Genomic DNA, 18,240 nt, shown 5'->3' on the forward strand with positions numbered 1-18,240 from the left:
AGGGTCTTAGTAGAGACATCGTGGACTAAACGAGATGTGGTAATGTAAATATAAGCCCATTGTCTGAAATAAAAACAGACAGACAGTGTTTGGTATTAGGAATTCCTCTGCAATATTTTAAAATAGAATCAAATAATTTCCCCCCAAACAGAAAATGGGATACATAAGAACAAACACAACACCAAATAATCATGTTCATAATCACTATCATCATCAAGAAAATAATTTAGAAAACAAAAAATGAAATGGTAGATGGAAAGAAAATCCCAAAACAATCACATCAAACTAATTGCTAATGACCTAAACACTCCATCGAATGATAGAGATTACCAGAGTGAGTTAAAAAACAGATGTACTAGGCTTCCCTGGTGGCGCACTGGTTGAGAGTCCGCCTGCCGATGCAGGGGACATGGGTTCGTGCCCCCGTCCGGGAAGATCCCACGTCCCGCGGAACGGCTGGGCCCGTGAGCCATGGCCGCTGAGCCTGCGCGTCCGGAGCCTGTGCTCCACAATGGGAGAGACCACAACAGTGAGAGGCCCGCGTACCACAAAAAAAAAAAAAAAAAAATTTCATTCTTTTACATGTAGCTGTACAGTTTTCCCAGCACTTCTTATTGAAGACGCTGTCTTTTCTGCATTGTATATTCTTGCCTCCTTTATCAAATATAAGGTGGCCATATGTGCATGGGTTTATCTCTGGGCTTTCTATCCTATTTCATTTTTCTATATTTCTGTTTTTGTGCCAGTACCATACTGTCCTGTTTAGTGTAGCTTTGCAGTATAGTCTGAAGCCAGGCAGCATGATTCCTCCAGCTCCGTTTTTCTTCTCAAGATTGCTTTGGTGATTTGGGGTCTTTTGTGTTTCCATACAAATTGTGAAATTTTTTGTTCTAGTTCAGTGAAAAATACCATTGGTAGTTTGATAGGGATTGCATTGAATCTGTAGATTGCTTTGCGTAGTATAGTCATTTTCACAATGTTGATTCTTCCAATCCAAGAAAGTGATATATCTCTCCATCTGTTTGTATCATCTTTAATTTCTTTCATCAGTGTCTTATAGTTTTCTGCATACAGGTCTATTGTCTCCGTAGGTAGGTTTATTCCTAGGTATTTTATTCTTTTTGTTGCAATGGTAAATAGTAGTTTTTCCTTAATTTCTCTTTCAGACTTTTCATCATTAGTATATAGGAATGCAAGAGATTTCTGTGCATTAATTTTGTATCCTGCTACTTTACCAAATTCATTGATTAGCTCTGGTAGTTTTCTGGTAGCATCTTTAGGATTTTCTATGTATAGTATCAGGTCATCTGCAAACAGTGAGTTTGCTTCTTCTTTCCCGATTTGGATTCCTTTTATTTCTTTGTCGTCTCTGATTGCTGTGGCTAAAACTGCCAAAACTATGTTGAATAATAGTGGTGAGAGTGAGCATCCTTGTCTTGTTCCTGATTTTAGGGGAAATGGTTTCAGTTTTTCACCATTGAGAATGATGTTGGCTGTGGGTTTTTCATATATGACCTTTATTATGTTGAGATAAGTTCCCTCCCTGCTTACTTTCTGGAGGTTTTTTAAAATCATAAATCAGTGTTGAATTTTGTCAAAAGCTTTTTCTGCATCTATTGAGATGATCATATGGTTTTTCTCTTTCAATTTGTTAATATGGTGTATCACATTGATTGATTTGCATATATTGAAGAATCCTTACATCCTGGGGTAAACCCCACTTGATCATGATGTATGGTCCTTTTAATGTGCTGTTGGATTCTGCTTGCTAATATTTTGTTGAGGATTTTTGCATGTTTGTTCATCAGTGATATTGGCCTGTAGTGGTCTTTCTTTGTGACATCTTTGTCTGGTTTTGGTATCAGGGTGATTGTGACCTCGTTGAATAAGTTTGGGAGTGTTCCCCTTTTTGCTATATTTTGGAAGATTTTGAGAGGGATACGTGTTAGCTCTTCTCTAAATGTTTGATAGAATTCACCTGTGAATCCATCTTGTCATGGGCTTTTATTTGTTGGAAGATTTTAAATCACAGTTTCAATTTCAGTGCTCGTCATTGGTCTGTTTATATTTTCTATTTCTTCCTGGTTCAGTCTCTGAAGGTTGTGCTTTTCTAAGAATTTTTCTATTTCTTCCAGGTTTTTCATTTTATTGGCATATGGTTTCTTGTAGTGATAAAAAAAAGTGATGTACTTTTATACTGCCCACTGTAGTACTTAAAATATTGTCAGTTGAAAGATGGACCTAGAGTCTGTCATACAGAGTGAAGTAAGTCAGAATGAGAAAAAAAAATACCGTACGCTAACACACTTATATGGAAACTAAAAAAACAAAAAACGGTACTGATGAACTTAGTGGCAGGGCAGGAATAAAGATGCAAACGTAGCGAAAGGACTTGAGTACACAGACGGGTGAAGGGAAAGCTGGGACGAAGCGAGAGAGTAGCATTGACATATATACACTACCAAATGTAAAATGGATGGCTAGTGGGAAGCTGCTGCATAGCACGGGGAGATCAGCTCGATGCTTTGTGAGGATCTAGAGGGGTGGGATAGGGAGGGTGGGAGGGAGGGGATATGGGGTTATATGTATACATATAGCTGATTCAATCTTTTATATAGCAGAAACTAGCACAACATTGTAAAGCAATTATACTCCAATAAAGAGGTAAAAAAATGTAAATTGACAGAAAAAGATATAGAATTAAAATAGTAATAATAATGTGGGAGTCTTTATATTAATATCAAATAAAATAAATTTCAAAACAAAATACATTTCCAGAAAAGATCATGCTGGAAATGTCAAATGTACCTTAACTTAAAAAAGTTTGAAATACATGAAACAATATTGACAGAATTAGACACGTAATTCACAATGATATTTGGAGATATGTTTGAATGTTTTTAATGTCATATGATAGATACAATACTTGTCATTTTAATCTTTTTTAGATGTACAAACCTGTGATTAATTACATTCGTCATGTTGTGCTACCATCATTGTCTTTTTTCTGAGACATTTACGTCAACACAAAGAGAAATTCTATCACCATCAAGCAGTAATTTCCCATTCATTCCTGCCCTCTTATTCTTCTGATATCACTAATCTACTTTCTGTCTCCCTTAATTTGCCTATTCTAGATATATTTCATATAAGTGGATGCCTACAACATTTGTTCTTTTGTGTCGGGTTTATTTCATTTAGCATAATTTTTTCAAGGTTCATTCATGTTGTACCATGTACCAGAACTTCATTCTTTTTTGCTGTATTTGATATACAGCTGTCTAAGTCCCTGTGTTTAGAGTATACACCTAGGAGTGGAATTGTTGGTTCAGATGGCAATTACATGTTTAGATTTTTGAGGATCTGTCAAACTGCTTTCCACAGTGGTTTCACCAATTTATATTCCCACCATCAATGGACAAGAGTTTCAATTTCTCCACATGCTCACCAACACTTGAAATTTCTAATTTTTTTGAAGTACTGTTGATTTACAATATTATATTAGTTTCTGGTGTACAGCACAGTGATTCAGTATTTTTGCAGATTATATTCCATTATAAGTTATTATAAGATAATGGATATAATTCCCTGTGCTTTAAAATATATCCTTGTTGCTCTTCTGTTCTATGCACAATAGTCTTAACTATCTCTTAATACCATACCTCTAATATCTTCCTCCCCACTTTCTGTCCCCTTTTGTAACCACTAGTTTGTTTTCTGTATCTGTAAGCCTGTTTTTTTTTTTTTGCATACATTCATTGGTATTATTTTTTAAGATTCCACATATAAGTGATGTTATAGAGTATTTGTCTTTCTCTCTCTGACTTATTTCACTAGCACAATATTTTCTAGGTCCATCCACATTGCTGCAAGAATTTCATTTTTATCATGGCTGAGTAATATTCCATTTTAAATATATACTACATCTTCTTTATTAGTCTGTTAATTGCTCCCATGTCTCAGCTATTATAAATAGTGCTGCTATGAATATTGGGGTGCATGTATCTTTTTGAATTAGTGTTTTCATTTTTTTCTAGATATTATCCCAGGAATGGAATTGCTGGGTCATATGGTAGCTCTATTTTTAGTTTTTTGAGAACCTTCCATACTGTCTTCCACAGGGGTTGCATCAATTTACATTCTCACCAATAGTGTACAAGAGTTCCCTTTTGTCCACATTCTCACCAATATTTGTTATTTGTATTCTTGTTGATAGCCATTTTGACAGGTATGAAGTGATATCGCATTTTCCTTTTAATTAACATTTCTCTAATGATTAAAGATGTTGAGCATCTGTTCATGTGCCTATTGATCATCTGTATGTATTCTTTGGAGAAATGTCTATTTAGATCTTCCTATTTTTTTATCTAGTTGTTTGGTTTTTTTGATGTTGGTGAGTATGAGTTATTTACATGTTTGGATATTAACCCCTTATCAGTCATATCATTTGCAAATATTTTCTCCCATTCAGCAGGTTGTCATTTCATTTTGTTGATGATTTCCTTTACTGTGTGAAAGCTGTTAAGTTTTATTTTGTCCCAACTGTTTATTTTTGGGTTTATTTCCTTTACTTTAGGAGACAGAGCCAATAAAAACGTTGCTTTGATTTATGTCAGAGTGTTCCACATATATTTACTTTTAGAAGTTTTATGGTTTCTAGTCGTACATTTAGGTCTTTAATCCATTTTCTTTTTTTATTTAAGTGTATATGGTTTTAGAGAATGTCCTTCCTTCTTTTACATGAAGCTGTCCAGTTTTCTGAGCACCACTTATTGAAATGACTGTCTTTCCTCCATTCTATATTCTTGCTTCCTTTGTTGATCAGAAGTGTATGGGTTTATTTCTTGGCTCTCTATTCTGGTCCATTGATCTATATGTCTGTTCTTGTGCCAGTACCACATTGTTTTGATTACTGTAGTTTTGTAATATACTCTGAAGTCAGGGATCATGATTCCTCCAGCTCCGTTCTTTCTCAAGATCATTTTCGCTATTGATGGTCTTTTCTGATTCCATTCAAAATTTAAAATTATTTGCTCTAATTCTGTGAAAAATGTTCTTGGTATTTTTATAAGGATTACTTTGAATCTGTAGATTCCCTTGGGTAGTATGGTCATTTTAACATTAATTCTTCCAGTCAATGAACACAGTATATCTTTGCATCTGTTTGTGTCCTCTTCAATTTCTTTCATCAGTGTCTTGTAGTTTTCCAAGAACAGGTCTTTCATCTCCTTAGGTAGGTTTATTCCTAGGTATTTTATTCTTTTTGATTGATTGGAAATTGAATTTTGTGTTTGATTTCTCTTTCCGATAGTTTTTTGTTAGTGTATAGAAATGCAACAGATTTCTGTATGTTAATTTTGTATCCTGCAACATTGGTGAATTCATTGGTGAGCTCTGGTAGTTTTCTGGTGGCATCATCGGATTTTCTATGAATAGTATGACATCAGCAAACAATGACAGTTTTTTTAAAAAATTGTTTTCTTTTATTTCTTTTTATTGTATTTGCAAGGTTAGGACTTCCAATACTATTTTGAATAAATGTGGCAAGAATGAGCACCCTTTTCTTGTTCCTGAACTTATAAGAAATGCTTTCAGTTTTTCACCAGTGATTATGATGTTAGCTATGTGCTTGTCATATATGGCTATTATGATGTTGAGGTAACTTTCCTCTATGCCCACCTTCTGAAGATTTTTTACTGTAAATGAATGTTGAATTTTATCAAAATCTTTTTCTCCATCTATTTAGATGACCATATGGTTTTTCTTAATTCTTCAGTTTCTTAATGTGGTATATCACATTGATTTGTTTGCAGAAACTGAAAAATACTTGCATCCATGCAATAAAGCACACTTGATTATTGTGTATGATCCTTCTGATATATTGTTGGATTCAGTTTCCTAATAACAACATGTTATTCAGGATTTTTGCAACTATGTTCTTCAGTGATATTTGCTTCTAATTCCTTTTTTTGTGACAGCTTTGTCTGGTTTCGGTATCAGGGTGATGATGGCCTCATAGAATATGTTCAGAAGTGCTCCTTCCTCTGAAATTTTTTGGAATAGTTTGAGAAGTATAGATGTTTTTGTTTTTTATTTTATTTTATTGAGGTATAGTTGTTTTACAATGTAGTGTTAATTTCTGCTGTACAGCAAAGTGATTAGTCATATATATACATGACTATATATATGAATATATATATTCATTCTTTCTCATATTCTTGTCTTTTTTTGTTTATTACAGGACATTGAATATAGTTCCCTGTGCTATACTGTAGGAACTTGTTTGTCCATTCAGTATATAATAGTTTGGATCTGCTAATCCCAAATTCCCAATCTATCCCTCCCCCACCACTCCCCCTGCTTGGCAACCACAAGTCTGTTCTCTGTATCTATGAATCTGTTTCTGTTTTGTAGATAAGTTCTTTTGCATCTTATTCTAGATTCCATATATAAGTGATATCATATGCTGTTTGTCTTTCTCTTTCTGACTTACAACACTTAGTATGATAATCTCTAGGTCCATCCAAGTTGCTGCAAATGGCATTACTTCATTCTTTTTTGTGGCTTAGTAGTATTCCAATGTATATATGTACCACTGTATATATTTACCTTCTTTAGAGAAGGATAGATATTAACTGTTCTCTACATGTTTGGTAGAATTCCCCTTTGAAGCCATTTGACCCTGGACTTTTGTTTGCAGGAAGTTTTTAAATTAAAGATTCTATCTCACTTCTACTGATCAGTCTGTTCAAATTGTCTGTTTCTTCTTGACTCAGTATTGGCAGGCTGCATGCTTTTAGAAATTTGTTAATTTCTTCTAGGTTGTCCAATATTTAGATGTACAACTAGTCATAGTATTCTTTTATGATTTTTTTGTTTCTCTGTGGTATCAGTTGTTATTTCCCCTCTTTCATTTCTTATATTGTTTATTTGGGTCCTCTCTCTTTTCTTCTTAGTGAGCCTGGCTACAGGTTTATCAATTTTGTTTATATTTTCAAAAAACCAACTCTTGGTTCCATTGATCTTTTCTATTCTTTTAATCTATATTTATTTATTTTCTTTCTGAACTTTATTACTTCCTTCCTTCTAGTGACTTGTGTTTTGTTTGTCTTTCTTTTTCTAATTATGTTTAGGTGATTTATTTGAGAATTTTCTTGTTTTGGGGGGAAGACCTGTATTGCTATAAACTTCCCTCCTAGAACTGCTTTTGATGCATCTCACAGTTTATGGAAAGTGTGCTTCATTTTCACTTGTCTCAGGGTATATTCTGATTTCCTCTTTGATTTTGTCATTGACCCAGTGGTTTCTTAGTAGCATGTTATTTAGTCTCCACATGTTTGTTCTTTTCCCATTTTTCTTCCTGTGGTTGATTTCTGGATTCATACTGCTGTGGTAGCAAAAAATGTTTTATATTATTTCTATCTTAAATTTGTTGAGACTTGTTTTGTGGTCCAATATGTGATCTATCCTGGAGAACATTCCATGTGCACTTGAAGAGAATGTGTATTCTGATTTTGGGGGGAGGGGGATGTACTGTCCTGTAGATATCAACCAAGTCCAACTGGTCTATTGTGTCTTTAAGACCACTTTTGCCTTACTGATTTTCTGTCTGGATGATCTGTCCACTGATGTCAGTGGAATGTTAAATTTTCCTACTATTATTGTATTATTGTCAATTTCTCCCTTTATGTTTGCTAGTGTTTGCTTTATATATTTAGGTGTTCCTCTATTGAGTGCATATATGTTAGCTAGTGTAATATCCTGTTCTTGTATTTATCCCTGTATTATTATGTAAAGCCTTCTTTGTCTTTTTCTATAGGCTTTGTTATAAAATCTATTATGTTTCATATGAGTACTGCTACTTCTGATTTCTTGTCGTTTCCCTTTGAAATATCTTTTTCTATCCCTTCACTTTCAGACTCACTCTCAAGTTGTCTCATGTGGGCAGCATACTGAATGTCTTGGTTTCTTTTCCCAATTAGCTACTCTATATCTTTTGATTGGAGCAGTTAGTTAATTGATATTTAAAGTAATTATTGATAGTGGTATACTTTTGCAATTTTATTACATATTTTCTGGTTGTTTTTATAGATCTGCTTTCTTCATTTTATCTTCTTTTAGTTCCTACTATTGTGATTTGATAATTTTCTTTTTTAAATATTTTTCTTAATTTTTATTGGAGTATAGTTGATGTACAATGTTGTGTTGGTTTCAGGTGTACACACTACTATATATAAAATGATGATTTTCTTTAGTAGTGTGCTTGGCTTTCTCTCTTTTTGATTTTTTTATATTCTTTTTATAAATTTATTTATTTTTGGCTGCGTTGGGTATTCCTTGTTGCATGCAGGCTTTCTCTAGTTGCAGCGAGCAGGGGCTGCTCTTCCTTGCACTGCACGGGTTTCTCATCGCGGTGGCTTCTCTTGTTGCGGAGCATGGGCTCCAGTCATGTGGGCTTCAGTAGTTGTGGTGCATGGGCTTAGTTGGTCCGTGGCATGTGGGATCTTCCCCGACCAGGGCTCGAACCTGTGTCCCCTGCCTTGGCAGACGGATTCTTAACCACTGTGCCACCAGGGAAGCCCTAAAAATATTTATTTATTTATTTATTTATTTGGTTGCACCCTGTCAGTTGCGGCAGACGGGTTCCTTAGTTGTGGCATGCATGTGGGATCTAGCTCCCTGACCAGGGATTGAACCCAGGCCCCCTGCACTGGGAGCATGGAATCTTAACCACTGCACCATCAGGGAAGTCCTGATTTTTGTGTATTTACTATAGGCTTCTGATTTATTTTTACCATGGGGTTCATGTATGTTGACTCATAATTATACCCACTTGTTTTAAACTGGCTGTTAATTTAAGTTCAAACACATTCTAAGACATACACATTTTTATTCCCCTCCCCCACATTCCCCTCCCCCACATTTGTGGTTTTGATGTCATATTTTACATATTCATGTTTATCTCTTAACTGTTTATCTCATAGTAGTTATGGTTGTTTTTACAATTTTTTGACTTTTAATGTACAACTGGCACACTTAGTGATCTTAAATTCTTTCTATATATTTGTGTTTCCTAATGGGATTTTCCCTTTCTTATAGATCCTTACTTCTTTTCTATTTGGAGAAGAATATTCAACATTTCTTTTACGATATGTTTATTATTGATTAATTCTTTCAGTTTTGCTTTTCTAAGAAGTTCTTTATTTCTCTTTCTATCCTAAATGGTACTCTTGCTTGGTAGAGTATCCTGGGTTGCTGTTTTTTTCCTTTCAGCACTTTGAATATGTCATGGCACTCCGTTCTGGCTTGCAAATTTTCTGCAGAAAAATCAGTTGATAGCCTTATGGGAATTCTCTTGTATATAACTCATTATTTTTCTCTTGCTGCCTTTAGAATCCTTTCTTTATCTTTCACTTTTATCATTTTAATTACGATATATCTTGTTGTGGGTCTGTTTGGTTTAATCTTTTCTAGGACCCTCTGTGCTTCCTGTGCCTGGATATCTGTTTCTTTCTCCAGGTTTGGGAAATTTTCAGACATAATTTCCTTATATCCATTTTCAATCTACTTATCTTTCTCTTCTCCCTCTGGAACCCCAATAATGCAAATGTTGTCATGCTTCATGTTATCTCAGAGATCTTGTAGATTGTGATCATTTTTTTTTATGTGTCCGGAGCCTGTGCTCCGCAACGGGAGAGGCCACAACAGTGAGAGGCCCGCGTACCGCAAAAAAAAAAAAAAAAAAAAAAAAGACAGTTGGCTATAAATGTATGGGTTTATTTCTGAACTCTCAGTTCTATTACATTTGACTGTATGTCAATCCTTATACCAGTACCATAACATTTGGTAACTGTAGCTTCATTGTAGTTCTGAAACCGAGATGCATGAGTCCCCTGAATTCACTCTTCTTTTTCAAAATTGTTTGGCTATTTGGAGCCCTGATTTCATATGAATATAAGTTTCAGCTTTTCTGTTTCTAGAAAAACATTACATTGGAGTTTTGATTGTGATTTCATTGAAACTGTAGCTGCATTAAATATGATTGACTTCATTGATAATATTAGGTCTTCCTACCTCATTAACATGGGATACTTTCCATTTATTTAGGTCTTCTCTAATTTCTTTCAACAATGTTGTATAGTTTTCAATGTGCAAGTCTTTCACATCCTAGGTTAAATTTATTTCTAAGTATTTTATTCCTTTAGAAGATGATGTATGGGTAATAAATTTCCTAATTTCTTTTCAAATTGTTCACTTCAAATATATAGAAAAACAACTGATTTTTGTGTGTTCATTTTGTACTCTGCAACTTTCTTAAATTAGTTTATTAGTTCTAATGAATTTCTTGGGCATTCTTTGGAATTTTCTATATCTATATGATCATGTCATCTATATATATATATAATTATATTATTCTTCTTCCTTTTTACTTTGGGTAAATTTTATTTCTCTTTCTCTCTAATTGCTCTACATAGGTTTACAGTATGATGTCAAATAGCAGCAGTGAAAGCAGACATCTTTATCTTTCTCCTTACCTTAGTGTGAAAGTTAATATTCTCTCACCATTGACTGTAGTGATAGTTGTAGCTTTATTCCTAAACACCCTTTAAAATATTGAGGAAGTTACATTTAATTCCTATATTATTTTCACCAAGAAAATTGTTTGATTTTGTAAAATGTCTCCTAAGCATCAGTTGACATTATATAGGTTTTTTTCCTCCATTGTATTGATGTGGTATATTATATTGGATGATTATCTTATGATGAACCACTTTGCATTTCTGTGATAAATCCTATTTTTTTACAGTATATAAACATTTTAATATGCAGTTGGATTCAGTTTGCTTGCATTTTGTTGAATATTTTTAGGTCTATATTCAGAGGGGATATGGCTCTGTAATTTTCGTTTTTCTGAAGTCATTATCTAGCTTTGATATCATAAGAACACTGGTCTTATAGTATGAGTTAGGAAGTTTTCCTACTCTTCTGCTTTATGGAAGAGTTCAAGAAGTATTGGCTTTGGATTTGAGACAGTGGAGTAAAAGGACGTGCACTCACTCCCTCTTGCAAGAGCACTGGAATCACAACTAACTGCTGAACAATCATCAACAGGGATACACTGAAACATCAAAAAATATACCTCACATCCAAAGACAAAAGAGAAGCTGCAATGAGATGGTAGGAGGGTCACAATCACAATAAAATCAAATCCCATATCCACAGGGTGCATGACTCGCAAACTGGAGAACAATTATACCACAGAAGTCCGTGCACTGGAGTGAAGGTTCTGAGCCCCATGTCAGGCTTCCCAACCTGGGGGTCTGGCAATGGGAGAGGAATGCTCAGAGAATCAAACTTTGAAGGCTAGCAGGATTTGATTGCAGGACTTTGACAGGACTTGGGGAAACAGAGACTCCACTCTTGGAGGGCACACACAAAGTAGTGTGCACATCAGGAACCAGGGGGAAGGAACTGTGACCCCATAGGAAATTGAACCAGACATACCTGCTAGTGTTGGAGGGTCTCCTGCAGAGGACAGGGCTGTGGCTTACAGCAGGGACAAGGACACTGGCAGCAGAAATTCTGGGAAGTACTCCTTGGCATGAGCCCTCCCAGTGTCTGCCATTAGCCCCACCAAAGAGCCTGTAGCCTCCAATGCTATGTCATCACAGGCCAAACAACCAACAGGGAGGGGACTCAGCCCCACTGATCAGCAGACAAGCAGATTAAAGTTTTACTGAGCTCTGCCCAAAAGAGCAACATCCAGCTCTATCCACACTAGCCCCTACCATCGGGAAGCTTCCACAAGCCTTTTAGATAGCCTCATCCACCAGAGGGCAGACAGCAGAAGCAAGAAGAACTAAAATCCTGCATCACGCAGAAGGAAAACCACATTCACAGAAGAACAGGCAAAATGAAAATGCAGAGGGCTACGTACTGGATGAAGGAACAAGGTAAAACCCCTGAAAAACAATTAAATGTAATGGAGATAGGCAACCTTCCAGAAAAAGAATTCAAAATAACGATAGTGAAGATGATCCAGGACCTCAGAAAAAGAATGGAGGCAAAGATCGAGAAGATGTAAGAAATATTTAACAAAGACCTAGAAGAATTAAAGGACAAACACCTAGAAGAATTAAAGAACAAACAAACAGAGATGAACAATACAATAACTGAAATGAAAAAAATATACTAGAAGGAATCAATAGCAGAATAACTGAGGCAGAAGGACAGACAAGTGACCTGGAAGATAGAATGGTGGAAATCACTGCCATGGAAAGAATAAAGAAAAAAGAATGAAAAGAAATGAAGACAGCCTAAGAGACGTCTGGGACAACATTAATAAACCAGCATTCACATTATAGGGGTCCCCAAAGGAGAAGAGAAAGAGAAAGGACGCAAGAAAATCTTTGAAGAGATTATAGTTGAAAACTTCCCTAACATGGGAAAGGAAATAGCCATCCAAGTCCAGAAAGCACTTGGATGATTGTTCATCCAAGCCAGAGACTCCCAGGCAGGATAAACCCAAGGAGAAACATGCCAAGACACACAGTAATCAAATCGAAAAAATTAAAGACAAAGAAAAATTATTGAAAGCAACAAGGGAAAATTGACAAATAACATACAAGGGAACTCCTATAAGGTAGTGGCTGATTTCTTAGCAGAAAATCTACAAGGCAGAAGGGAGTGGCATGATATATTTAAAATGATGAAAGGGAAGAAACTACAACTAAGATTACTCTAGCCAGCAAGGATCTCATTCAGATTCAACAGAGTAATCGAAAGGTTTACAGACAAACAAAAACTAAAAGAACTCAGCACAGCCAAACCAGCTCTACAACAAATGTTAAAGGAACTTCTTTAAGTGGGAAACACAAGAGAAGAAACGGACCTACAAAAACAAAACCAAAATAATTTTTAACATGGTAATAGGAACATACATACTGATAATTATTTTCATTGTGAATGGATTAAATGCTCCAGCCAAAAGACACAGGCTGCCTGAATGGATACGTAAAGAAGACCCATATATATGCTGTCTACAAGAGACCCACTTCAGACCTAGGGACACATACAGTCTGAAAGTGAGGGGATGGAAAAAGTTATTCCATGCAAATGGAAATCAAAAGAAAGCTGGAGTAGCAATACTCATATCAGACATAATACTCTTTAAAATAAAGAATGTTATAAGAAACAAGCAAGGACACTACTTAATGGTCACGAGATTAATCCAACAAGAAGTTATAACAATTATAAATATATATGCATCCAACTTAGGAGCACCTCAATACATAAGGCAAATGCTAACTGCTATAAAAGAGGAAATCTACAGTAACACAATAATAGTTGGGGACTTTAACACCTCACATAAAACAAAGGACAGATCATCCAAACAGAAAATTAATAAGGAAACAAAGGCTTTAAATGACACAATAGACCAGATAGATTTCACTGATATCTATAGGACATTCCATCCGAAAACAACAGATTTCACTTTCTTCTCAGGAGCACACGGAACATTCTCCAGGTGAGATGACATCTTGGGTCACAAATCAGGCTTCAGTAAATTTAAGAAAGTTGAAATCATATCAAGCATCTTTCTAACCAAAACTCTATGAAATTAGAAATAAATTGCAGGGGGAATAAAGTAAAATACACAAACACATGGAGGGTAAACCATACGTTACTAAATAACCAAGAGATCACTGAAGAAATCAAAGAGGAAATCAAAAAATACCTAGAGACAAATTACAAAGAAAACACGATGATCCAAAACCTATGGGAAGTAGCAAAAGCAGTTCTAAGAGGGAAGTTTATAGCAAATATAATCCTACCTCAAGAAACAAGAAAAGTCTCAGATAAACAATCTAACCTTACACCTAAAGGAACTAGAGAAAGAACAAACAAAACCCAAAGTTAGTAGAAGGAAAGAAATCATAAAGATCAGAGCAGAAATAAATGAAATAGAAACAAAGAAAACAATAGCAAAGATCAATAAAACTAAAAGCTGGTTCTGTGAGAAGATAAACAAAATTGATAAATATTTAGCCAGACTCATCAAGAAAAAGAGGCAGAGGACGCAAATCAATAAAATTACAAATGAAAAAGGAGAAGTTACAACAGACACTGCAGAAATACAAAGCATCCTAAGAAACTACAACAATCAATTCTATGCCAATAAACTGGACAACCAGGAAGAAATGGACTAATTCTTAGAAAGGTATGACCTTCCAAGACTGAACCAGGAAGAAATAGGAAATATAAACAGGTAAACACTACAAAAAAAGAAAATTGCAGACCAATATCACTGATGAATATAGATGCAAAAATCCTCAACAGAATACTTGCAAACAGAATCCAACAACACATTAAAAGCATCATAGACCATGATCAAGTGGGATTCATCCCAGTGATGCAAGTATTCTTCAATATACACAAATAAATCAGTGTGATTCACCGTATTAACAAATTGAAAAATAAAAACCATATGATCATCTCAATAGATGCAGAAAAAGCTTTTGACAAAATTCAACAACAATTTATGATAAAAACTCTCCAGAAACTGGGCATAGAGGGAACCTATCTCAACATAATAAAGGCCATATGTGACAAACCCATAGCAAACATCATTCTCAATGGTGAAAAATTGAAAGCATTTCCTCTAAGACCAGGAACAAGATAAGGATGTGTACCCTCGCCACTATTATTCAACATAGTTTTGGAAGTCCTAGCCATGACAATCAGAGAAGAAAAAGAAATAAAAGAATACAAATTGGAAAAGAAGAAGTAAAACTGTCACTGTTTGCAGTTGACATGATACTATACATAGAGAATCCTAAGATGCTACCAGAAAACTACTAGAGCTAATCAATGAATTTGGTAAAATTGCAGGATACAAAATTAATGCACAGAAATCTCTTGCATTCGTATACACTAACAATGAAAGATCAGAAAGAGAAATTAAGGAAACAATCCCATTCACCTCTGCAAAAATAAGGATAAAATACCTAGGAATAAACCTAGCTAAGGAGCTAAAAGACATGTACTCAGGAAACTGTAGGACACTGATGAAAGAAATCAAAGATGATACAGATGGAGAGATATACCATGTTCTTGCAATGGAATAACCAATATTGTGAAAATGACAATACTACCCAAAGCAATCTACATATTCAAATTACCAACAGAATTCTTTACAGAACCAGAACAAAAAAATCTTAAAATTTGTATGGAGACACAAAGGCCCCATATAGCCAAAGCAATCTTCAGGGAAAAAAACGGAGCCAGAGGAATAATACTCCCTGGCCTCAGACTATACTACAAAGCTACAGTAATTATGACAATTTAGTACTGGCACAAAAACAGAAATATAGATAAATGGTACAGGATAGAAAGCCCAGAGATAAACTCACACACATATGGTCAACTAATCTATGACAAAGGAGGCAAGGATATACAATGGAGAAAAGACACACTCCTCAATAAGTGATGCTGGGAAAACTGGACAGCTTCATGTAAAATGATGAAATTAGAACACTCCCTAACACCATATACACACACACAAAAAAAACTCAAAATGGATTAAAGACTTAAATGTAACACCAGACACTATAAAACTCTTACAGGAAAACATAGGAAGAACACTGTTTGACATAAATCACAGCAAGATCTTTTTTGACCCACATCCTAGAGTAATGGAAATAAAAACAAAAATAAACAAATGGACCTAACAAAACTTAAAAGCTTTTGCACAGCAAAGCAAACTATAAACAAGACAAAAAGACAACCCTCAGAATGGGAGAAAATATTTGCAAAAGAAGCAACAGACAATGGATTAATCTCCAAAATATACATACAGCTCATGCAGTTCAATATTAAAAAAACAAACAACCCAATCCAAAAATGGGCAGAAGACCTAAATAGACATTTATCCAAAGAAGACATACAGATGGCCAAGAGACACATGAAAAGCTGCTCAACATCACTAATTATTAGATAGATGAAAATTAAAACTACAATGAGGTATCACCTCACTCCAGTTAGAATGGACATCACTAGAAAGTCTACAAACCACAAATACTGGAGAGGGTATGGAGAAAAGGGAACCCTCTTGCATCTATTGGTGGGAATGTAAATTGATACAGCCACTGTGGAGAATGGCATGGAGGTTCCTTAAAAAACTAAAAGCTGCATTACAACCCAGCAATCCCACTACTGGGCACATACCCAGAGAAAAACCTAATTCAAAAAGTCATATGCACTCCAATGTTCATTGCAGCACTATTTACAATAGCCGGATCATGGAAGCATCCTAAATGCCCATCGACAGATGAATGGATAAAGAAGATGTGGTACATATATACAATGGAATATTACTCAGCCTTAAAAATGAACGAAATTGGGTCATTTATAAAGACGTGGATGGACCTAGCAACTGTCATACAGATTTAAGTAAGTCAGAAAGTGAAAAACAAAAATAGTATATTAACACATATATGTGGAATCTAGAAAAATGGTACAGATGAACCGGTTTGCAAAGCAGAAATAAAGACACAGATGTAGAGAACAAATGTATGGACACCAAGCGGGGAAAGTGGACGGGTGTGTGGTGCGATGAATTGGGAGATTGGGATTGACATATATACACTGATATGTATAAAATAGATAACTAGAGGGGGACCTTCAAGAAGGCAGACTAGTAAGAGGTGGAGATCACCTTCTTCCCAACAAATACATCAAAAATGCATCTACATGTGGAACAACTCCTACAGAACACCTACTGAGCGCTGGAAGAAGACCTCAGATTTCCCAACAGGCAAGAAAATCCACACGTACCTGGGTAGGGCATAAGAAAAAGAAAAAACAGAGACAAAATAATAGGGATGGAACCTGCACCCCTGGGAGGGAGCTGTGAAGGAGGAAAAGTTTCCAACACTAAGAAGCCTCTTCACTGGCAGAGACAGGGAGTGGGGGGGGAGAAGCTTCAGAGACCCAGAGGAGAGCTTAGCAACAAGGATGCAGAGGGCAAAGCAGAGAGATTCCCACACAGAGGATCAGTGCTGACCAGCACTCATCAGCCTGAGAGGATTGTCTGCTCACCCCCCAGGGCGGGTGGGGGCTGGGAACTGATGCTTGGGCTTCAGAGGTCAGATCCCAGGGAGAGGACTGGGGTTGGCTGCATGAACGCAGCTTGAAGAGGGCTAGTGCACCACAACTAGCTGGGAGGGAGTCCGGGAAAAAGTCTGGACCTGCCAAAGAGGCAAGAGACCATTGTTTCAGGGTGCGTGAGGAGAGGGGTTTCCTTCCCTGTCTGCCCACAGAAGGCAGAGCGCTGCCTAAACGAGCTCCAGAGACAGGAAAGAAATGCTAACACTGCCGCAGCCACAAAGAATCCTGTGTGCAAGCACAGGTCACTATCCACACACACTCCCCCAGGAACATGTGCAGCACGCCACTGCCAGGTCTCGCGATCCAGGGACAACTTCCCGAGGAGAAAACACTACACACCTCAGGCTGTTGCAACATCACGGTGACCTCTGCCACCACAGGCTCACCCCACATTCCAGTTAAAACTACCGTACCCCTCTCTGCTCCTGGCATGAGTAAGCAAGAGCCCCCTAATCAGCCACTGCTTTAACCCCTTCCTTCCTGTGGGGAACAGATGCCTGAGAGCGAGGTACATCCAGAGGTGTGGCCAAAACCAAAGCTGAACCCCAGGAGCTGTGCGAACAAAGAAGAGAAAGGGAAATTTCTCTGTGCAGCCTCAGGAGCAGTGGACTAAATCCCCACAATCAAGTTGACGAACCCTGAATCAATCAATAGCAGAAAAATTGAGGCAGAAGAACGGATAAGTGACCTGGAAGATAAAATAATGTAAATAACTGCTGCAGGGCAGAATAAAGAAAAAACAATGAAAAGAATTGAGGACAGTATCAGAGACATCTGGGGCAACATTAAATGCACTACCATTTGAATTATAGGGGTCCCAGAAGTAGTAAACAAAAAGAAAGGGTCTGAGAAAATATTTGAAGAGATTATAGTTGAAACTTTCCCTAATATGGAAAAGGAAATAGTCAATCAAGTCCAGGAAGTGCAGAGACTCCATACAGGATAATTCCAAGGAGAAACACGCCAAGACACATATTAATCTAATTATCAAAAATTAAATACCAAGAAAAAATATTAAAAGCAGCAAGGGAAAAGCAACAAATAACGTACAAGGGAATCCCCATAAGTTGA

At 36.3% G+C, this 18,240-nt stretch overlaps 1 protein-coding gene across 1 annotated transcript in view; it reads right to left on the reverse strand.

Annotated features, from left to right (window-relative positions):
* LOC132525123 (solute carrier family 22 member 10-like) overlaps window positions 1-18,240 on the reverse strand; it is a 38,827-nt gene that overhangs the window by 11,773 nt on the left and 8,814 nt on the right. The gene's annotated exons all lie outside the window — the stretch shown is intronic.

This window comes from Lagenorhynchus albirostris, chromosome 9, assembly GCF_949774975.1.
Source record: "Lagenorhynchus albirostris chromosome 9, mLagAlb1.1, whole genome shotgun sequence".
Taxonomy (NCBI): Eukaryota; Metazoa; Chordata; class Mammalia; order Artiodactyla; family Delphinidae; genus Lagenorhynchus; species Lagenorhynchus albirostris.